The sequence below is a fragment of the Lepisosteus oculatus genome, chromosome 6 (assembly GCF_040954835.1).
Source record: "Lepisosteus oculatus isolate fLepOcu1 chromosome 6, fLepOcu1.hap2, whole genome shotgun sequence".
Taxonomy (NCBI): Eukaryota; Metazoa; Chordata; class Actinopteri; order Semionotiformes; family Lepisosteidae; genus Lepisosteus; species Lepisosteus oculatus.
The window spans coordinates 59,284,601-59,293,481 of record NC_090701.1 but is presented as its reverse complement, the minus strand read 5'-3'; positions in this window follow the sequence as shown (position 1 = coordinate 59,293,481).

The window sequence follows — 8,881 nt, the reverse complement described above, 5'->3', positions numbered from 1 at the left end:
TTAATTACGTAGCTACTGTACCAAACAGGCAAGAAGGGACGAGTGGCTGTTCATTAGCCAGTCATGAAAACAGACACAGACGGGGAAGAACCTTCAGGCTGAGCAAGCAGGAAGATCGCGCTGCAGGTGGGGCAGCAGCTGAGGTCACCACTAGGTGGCGCCATGGAGCTGGCCTCAAAGACGTGTGAAAACTGACCTACCTGTACAGGTTCAGCTGTTGTACTATTGTGGGTTGTTTGGAGTGTATGAATTTGCACATGGTGTTTGCCTTTCTGTAACAGGAGGATTGTTTGCTTCCCATTTTGTTGACCAGTCTGAGGCAGTTTGAATGCTGTGATGCTGTTTATAGTTACTCTGTCAATTAGGACTGAAATGTAAGAAGTGTTTTGCAAGAAGCCTCTTGCTAATTTGTGTAACATTTGTAGATAAATACAGGAGCCATTCCTGGACATTCAGTCTATGAAGGTGCTGAGCCATGTTACTAGAATCAGAATCATGAAAATTAAACTGAATACTAACATGTACTGTAGCTTCTTTTGTGGGAAATTACATCATATGCAATCTATATGATGTGTGATCGCATTAACATAGAAAGGCATTAAGAATTATATTTAGAACATACTGTAAAGGTCAAACCCTCCTTATAATAGAACTCCTGAACTAACAATTAACTGTTGTTGCTGGGATAGTGGCTGCTCTAGGTGGGCAATAGCTTGACTGAGAAGTCAGTGGGAGGAAAGGATGCCTCACATTCTTCATGCTGCTTAATCAATTAGACTTTCCAAACAGCTAATTATTGCTATTAATAATTATTTTCTGAGCAGACATCCTTATCTACAGTGGTGTACAGTTGTGTACAATCAACACAGGAAGTGGGTAAACAAATCAGATAAAAGATCGAATGCATATCAGAGCTACATCGGCTAACCGGGGCCAGAGCGCAGTCTGGCTTCTGTGCCACTAGGTGGACCAGAGAGCATGAGACTGCCCATCTGGGTGGGAAGGCAGTCCATCACAGCGATGTACCACCACACAGTGCTCTTCTCCACTGGCACAACTGGGAACAGGTTATATAATCACAGCAGAAAGAAAATGCAACAGATCAAATATAAGCCTAAAAAATAGCTGGTGGGTACAGGAGAGATGCAACACAGATGCAGGTGTGGATACAAGTTATGACAACATGGCAAGTAGCAGCTGAGACCCAGGATTAATACCTGGAAGGTTATGGGTTTAGTCCCCAGGCGGGAGCAATGCTGATGTGCTCTTGGTGCTTCACTCGAGTGCTCCAGACAGACCTCCTGCTACTTGTAATCTGTCTTATGTTCTTAAGTATAGATGTGGGTTAGATAGTGTGCCATGCAAACCCATAACAACTTGTTTGACACATATGTATATGGTCCTGCTGATTCCAAGTGAAGAGTAGTCATAGAATGAAGCAGTTAATGTAGGTAGCTGCGTCAGCATGCGTAGGCTGCAAAGGAACAACACAAGGTTTATTCCAGCTGAAAAGAGAAAGAAACACAACATTTCAGCTGTGGAGCCATTAAACACCTGAAGAAGGCTCCACAGCCAAAACATTGTGTTTTCTTTCTTCTCTTTTCAGCATGGAAAAACCTATTACTTGTCCCTTTGTAGTCAAAGAATGACTGCTTGGGAACTATATGAAAACAAAGAGTTTCCACAATACATGTACATGTACAGCAATGAGGGAGGCTGTCAGGCACTGTACAATTCTGAGCTCTGTAGGTGGATTTTTTCAAACGGAGAGGGACAAGGTCGGATAGGGAATGGCGTCTCAATTGAAAAGGGAGAGCCAGGGGTGCACTGGGGTACGGCCAGCTGGAGAGGAAAGGAAATAGAGTAAAGGGAGAAAGGGGGACTGGGGGTGGAAGGCTGCCGCTGAGAGAGTGATATGAGAGCAGCGAGCAGGGTGTCTAGGGCAATGGGAAAGAGAGGAGACAAGGCAAGCGGCAGTGTTTTGGGGCTCCGGAGCAGACGAGGGTCGAGGATAGAGAGGATTGCAGGAGGAAGTGTGGAGTGGGGGTCAGGAAAGGGCGAGTGCTGCCGTTTCAGAGATGCGGCTGAGCCTGGAACAGGAGGAGGAGGGGTCAGGGATTCTGGCAGAGGGAGGCGGAGGCTGCGGTGAACAATACTAGGGAAAGCGGAATGGCTCCAGTTGGCGCAGGTTTCAGTGTTACGACCAATACAGCAACTGTTTAGTATACTGGGAAAATATGATGCCATTTATTTCTGTAACCACAAAAGCATGGCTATTGTTTTTATTAATTCACTATTTGTTTTTTTATATTTTGAGGCGTTTCATTTTTCTAGACAACACATTTTATTTAACGTATTCATTAACAGCCTGGTTTGGAGACAGTAATTAACCTTGCATCATATCACTGTGACAGTTTTATTCTAAGTTTTCTTTTTATTTATTATATATTTTTATTCAAAGTTTGTATTCTTCCGTTTCTCTAGGTTTCTTGCAGAAACCCTTATGTAACCACAATGTCTGTCATTGACCAAGATAAATTGTCAATTGAGTGGCTGACCTGGGGCGCTTCCACATCCACGCAAGCACCCACATCTTAACCATCAACGACATCACTTCCAATTCAAGGGAGCAATTCCCTACATGCTGACAGGGGTGACAAATACAATCACTGTGAGTTATTCTAATTTTTGCATGTGAATCCAGCGAAGGAGGACCCTGGGTTGCCACTCACATTGACAATATGTCATTCCAGCCTGTTACACCATAACTCAGGCTGTGCTTTGCATGTAAAATGTATTTGTAAAAGTTTCGCTGTCTTTGGATCCTTCTATTATCATCATCATCATCATCATTATTATTATTATTATTATTATTATTATTATTATTATTATTATTATTCAATCCTTACCAGGGCACGAGAACAGAAAACGGGTGGATTATTACAAAGACACAAGTTAAACAATCCAATTTGTAGAATCAGTTAGATATCTATTGCACAAAAAACCCTAGTGTCATTGATGATTTTCTTACTTCCAAATAAACAAAGGTCATTTAACGCTGATGTAGAAAAACGGAAAACTCTATTCCCCAGAGAGAACTATTTACTTGATGGTTACGCTTTGTGGACTGTATCGCTGGGGACACGCTAACTGTTTGAGTCTCTGGGTTTTATGTTTCTAACAAGGTTTTAATTGCCAAGGTAACTGAATGCACCTGCTTAGGCGCTTTAATTATTTGATAATGGTCTAATCCTTCACAATACAGCCTTTTCTGTGCTGGTAAGCTACACTAATGAACCACACTGAGAGAAAGAGAATTGCACTGCAGCTTAGCAGGGACATGGACGTAAATGATGGCAATGTAGAAAATTAATGCGTTTCACTAATTAATATTGCAAAAAATGACTCCTGTTACAGAATCACTAAATATTTACAATTTGAAGAATTTATTATTTTTAAAGGAATACAAACTCTTTTTTCTTAAATACATTTTGGACTATGATTTTGAGAAATGTGAGAAGGTTTCTTAAATTCGTTAACATACATAGCCACTTAATCTTAAAACACACAATTTTAACATTAATAACAACAACAATAGTAATATGTGTAGTTACATTTTACGTATTTCTAAAAGTAATCATTATAATTACTTACACATAAACTGTGGAATATTGACAAAGAATGATGTCCAGAGAACTTAACTTGCTGAATCTGACTACGTTTTAAATGAGCATTTCATGCTTCTATTCTGTCAACGGTCCTAAACAAGATTTTGTCAGAGACATTTTGTAACCCACTTTCACTGTTTGTGTGTGCTTCCCTCCGGAAATTGATATAATCTGCACATTTTGTAACTACACTGGAATGTCCAATGCCAAGATTTTTTTTACATGTGATTCAATCATGAAATTGATTGTTTTACTAGTGTCTTTATAATAATATAATAACCCATTTTCAACTCTTGTTGTGCCCTGGTAAGGCTAATACAAAAATAATAATAATGTTATCTGTATTCTCATGTACTAACCAAAACTTTGCTAGATCTTCAAAAAACCTTAATAAAAGATAAAGATAACTTGACTAGATTGGTAAAACTACAACATAAAATGTATTAGGACTATTAATTAACACTGTTATCCAGTAAAATGTGAATTCCTTCTCTTGCAAACAAGTATGAAAACCTTTGGATTAATTAACTGGTGTCACTTCCTAAAGCAGCAATGACTCAGTTACCAGTCTCTCACATGAGCTCCGAGAAAACTCTGCTCTGAACTTGCCATAAGTGCCATCAGTGGGGCTTGGGAGCGGAATTTGACTGGGGCAATCCAAACCATGTCTTCTTCTTTCTTCTGCCACCGTATTGTAGATCTGTCACTGATCTGTCACTGTCTTGCTGCAGGACCCAGTTTTGCCTCAGCCTCAGCTGATGAAGGGATGGCCTGACACTCTCCTCTAAAATCTGCTGATAGGATCACAAATTCACAGAAAGCTGCCTGGACCCAAGGTAGCAAAGCTGTCCCAAACCATGACACCATCACCAGCATGCCTGATGGGCGAGATGAGGTTCTTCTGCTTGAAAGCAGTGTTTAGATTTTACCACAAAAATGTTTCTCATTGTGACCAAATAAGTAAACTTTTGACCTGTAAGTCCAGAGTACATTCTTCCAGAAATCTTGGTCCAACTAAGTGCTCTTTGTAGATCGTGAGATGAGACATAACGTTCTTTTTAGTGAGCAGTGATTTCTTCCTGGCTATTTTCCTGTGAAAAGCATTCCCATTCAGTCTTTTCCTGATAGTCGAGGCATTAACACTGACATTAGCCACAGAGGGAGCTTAGATGTTACTCAAGTGTTGTTTGTGACTTCTTGGGTGATTTTCCAGGTGGTTCATGGGATGAGCTTGGCAGGAAGTCTGGTTCTGGGTTGAGTCACCGTGGTCTTGAATTTAACAGTGTCTGACAGTGGATGAGTGGAGCTCCACATGTTTAGAAATGGTTCTATTACTCTCTCCAGACTGATGAGCATCAGCTGAAGTTTTTTTCTATGAATTTAATTTTTATTGAGGTTATTTATCAAAACTATATGCAAAGAGACATAATAACAAACATACAATGCATATTAATATCCATTCAATGTAGAAGGTATTTTACATTCTACAGGAACTAGTGAATGCACAAGGGAATGACTATCAAAGCTATCAGCAAAGCTGAGTGACTATCAGCTTCTGTCAAAGTAACTACTGACCTTATTTTTATTAGTAAGTGTGTTGCTTCAAAGTGTGTTAATAATTGCCTATTGTTTATTAAATACAGTAGATAATGTACATTTGTCATTGTGCGTGGTTGATGCTTTGCAATATAAACATGTATGCAACTGCAACATGTATGGCAGAAGGCATGATTTGATTTTGTAAATGTATTTCATATATACAGTATATCCACCTGTGGCATCTCTAGTATGTTTGTGATTCATCTGCTAAAGAAAGTGCTAGTATACTTAAGATGTGAATATGGTTTACTCAGCCATTGAATTCCACATCTTTGTTCATCTTTGTTATTCATGTAAATGCTCTACTGTGTACTTTCACACGTTTATTAATAAATACAAGTTTCTCACAGCCATAACAGATCATTGATAAAGTTTAAAAAATCACAAAATTGTGATGGCATTATGCATTTAAGACACAGCAGATTAAAATCTTGAACAATTAAATTCATTGTTCAGGAAAATATTACAAGTAAAATGAGGGGTTTCTAAACACTATGCTCACCCAGACCAAAGCAAGCTTCACCATATCTGCTAAAAGGAAAAATCTTGAAGATTTAACTAGATTCTGAATAACCTTTAAACTTTCAATATGACTTTCACTCACCCTCAACCAGCCTCCTGTCAGGGAACCAATACGTGGAATAGGAGGATCCTTATGCGTGACCGGAATCCCACAGGACACAGAGTAGCAAAGGGACAATCCAAAAGACAAAATCCAAAGGCAGGGTCGATAAGGGAGGCAAAGGGTCCGGTAACAAGAGATAGTCAAACAATTCAAAGGCAAAATCCAGAAGGCGAGGTCAAGAGGCAGAAGCAGAAGATTCGTAACGGGAGATCAGTCAAAAAGGTTAGGAAACACGCACTGGAGAATACTAAGATAGGCTTCTCAATAGTGAGCGTGGGAAGGTGTGCGAAGGGGGTTTAAATACTGAAAGGAAAGGGGTGTGATTGGATGATTGGTTAGGGAGTGAGAATTTGAGGAATCTGATGCATGTGAGAATGTGCTGGGTTCAATCGGGGATGAGATTGGGAAGCAGAGGTTCCGGGAATGTAACGTCGTTTGCGAGGGAGAGTGTGGGGCGTGACAGTACCCCCCCCTTTAGGGTCGGCTCCTGACGACCTCAGAGAGCGAGTACGAACAAAGTCATCAATGAGGCTGCGATCCAAAATATCTCTCTCCCAGACCCAGGAACGTTCCTCAGGACCATAGCCCTCCCAGTCGACTAGAAATTGTTGGCGACCTCGGAGCCAGCGGGCATCCAAGATCTTATTGACCGTGTAGGAAGGCAGACCATCAATGAGTCGTGGTGGGGGTGGAGGTGGCCGAGGCCGGGAGAGGGGGGATCTGTGGTAGGGTTTCAGGAGAGAGACGTGGAAGGAGGGGTGCACCCTGAGAGTTGGAGGAAGAGCAAGACGATAGGTTACAGGGGTGAGCTGGGAGAGGATGCGAAAAGGTCCAATAAAACGGGGTCCCAACTTATGTGAAGGCTGTCTAAGGGGCAAGTTTTTAGTAGACAGCCAGACAAACTGTCCTCGTCGTAGTCTGGGCACAGGTCGTCGATGACGGTCAGCGGTGGTCTTCTGCCGCAAGGAGGTCTTCAGGAGGGCGGATCTGGCTTGTCTCCAAATCCTCTTGAGGAAAGTGAGGCGCGTCTGGAGGCAGGGAATATCCGAATCAGGGATAGAGTCCGGGAGAAGAGAGGGTTGGTATCCCAGGGAGCAATAGAAGGGAGACATCCCAGTGGTGGAGGAAGAGAGAGAGTTATGAGCATACTCAGCCCAGGGGAGGAGAGAGACCCAGTCATCTTGAGAAGCAGAGACGTAAGATCGAAGGTAAGTAAGAAGGTCCTGGTTGGTTCTTTCCGTCAGTCCATTGGATTCAGGATGATAGCCAGACGTGAGAGATGTGGAAGTCCCGAGAGATTTGCAAAAAGTTCTCCAGAATCTTGAAATGAATTGAGGTCCTCGATCTGATACGATATCCTCAGGAATGCCGTGAAGTCTGAAGACATGAAGAATGAAGAGGTCAGCCATGTCTTGAGCAGATGGGAGGGCAGGAAGAGGAATGAAATGAGCCGACTTCGAGAATCTATCTACCACGACCATAATGGTAGTTTTGCCTTGACTCTCAGGAAGATCTGTAAGAAAATCCACTGAGATGTGGGACCAAGGTCTTCTAGGGGTTGGGAGTGGTTGGAGTAAACCGGGCTTCTTGAGACGGGAGGATTTGGACATGGCACAGATGGGACAGGCCTGCACGAACCCAGTAACATCAGTCCTCATAGAAGGCCACCAGAAATGTCTAGAGATGAATTCCAAGGAACGTTTGACACCGGGGTGACCTGCAAATAGTGAGTCATGACCCCAGCGAAGAACAGTGGAGCGTAAGGTATCCGGAACAAAGAGTCTGTCTGGAGGACACTGAGGGGGAACGGTTTGGTTGTGAAGTGCACGTTTGATTTGGTTCTCCAGGTCCCATCTAATAGCAGCCACAATTCTCTCAGGGGGTATAATGGGTTCAGGAGGGTCCAAAAAGCCAGGAGGATCATGGAGGCGAGATAGGGCGTCAGCCTTTATGTTCTTGGATCCTGGTGTATAAGTAATAAAAAAATGGAACCTAGAAAAGAAAAGTGACCAGCGGGCCTGGCGTGGATTCAAACGTTTGGCAGTTTGTAGGTAAGAGAGATTCTTATGATCTGTAAGAATAGTAAAAGGGTGTAGGGCCCCCTCCAACCAGTGTCTCCATTCCTCCAGGGCGAGCTTGATAGCCAGTAGTTCTCGGTCTCCAACATCATAATTAGTCTCGGCCCGGGACAATTTTTTGGAGAAAAAGGCGCAGGGGTGGAGGATACCCTTCTCTCCATGACGTTGAGATAATATGGCACCGACTCCGTTGGCTGAGGCATCCACCTCGAGAATGAATGGAAGGTTGGGGTCTGGGTGATGGAGGAGGGGGGCTGTGGTGAACAGTCTCTTGAGATGAAGGAAAGCTTGGTCTGCCTCAGGAGTCCATTTCCCTTGATCATGACCTTTTCGGGTCAGGGCTGTAATGGGGGAGACGACAGAGCTGAAATTCCTAATAAAACGGCGGTAAAAATTGGAAAATCCTAGGAAACGTTGAATTTGTTTTAAATTCTGGGGGGTTGGCCAGTTTTGTATGGATTCAGTCTTGGCAGGGTCAATTTCAATGCCCAGGGGTGAGAGGATGTAGCCAAGGAAGTGGATTCTGGTAACATGGAAAGTACACTTTTCCAATTTGGCGTAGAGTTTGTTCTGAATCAAACGATGAAGAACCTCACGCACATGAGAGACATGTTCCTGGGGACTTTGGGAAAAGATCAGAATATCATCCAGGTATACCAGGACATATTTGTGCAAGATATCCCTAAAGATGTCATTCATGAACCCCTGAAAGACAGCAGGAGCATTAATCAGTCCAAACGGCATTACTTGGTATTCATAATGACCGTGGGTAGTAATGAATGCCGTCTTCCATTCGTCACCCTCCCGAATGCGGATCAAATTATACGCACCGCGGAGATCCAGTTTAGAAAAAATAGTGGCGCCCCGGAGTGATTCCAAAGCCGATGAAATCAGAGGGAGGGGATAACTGT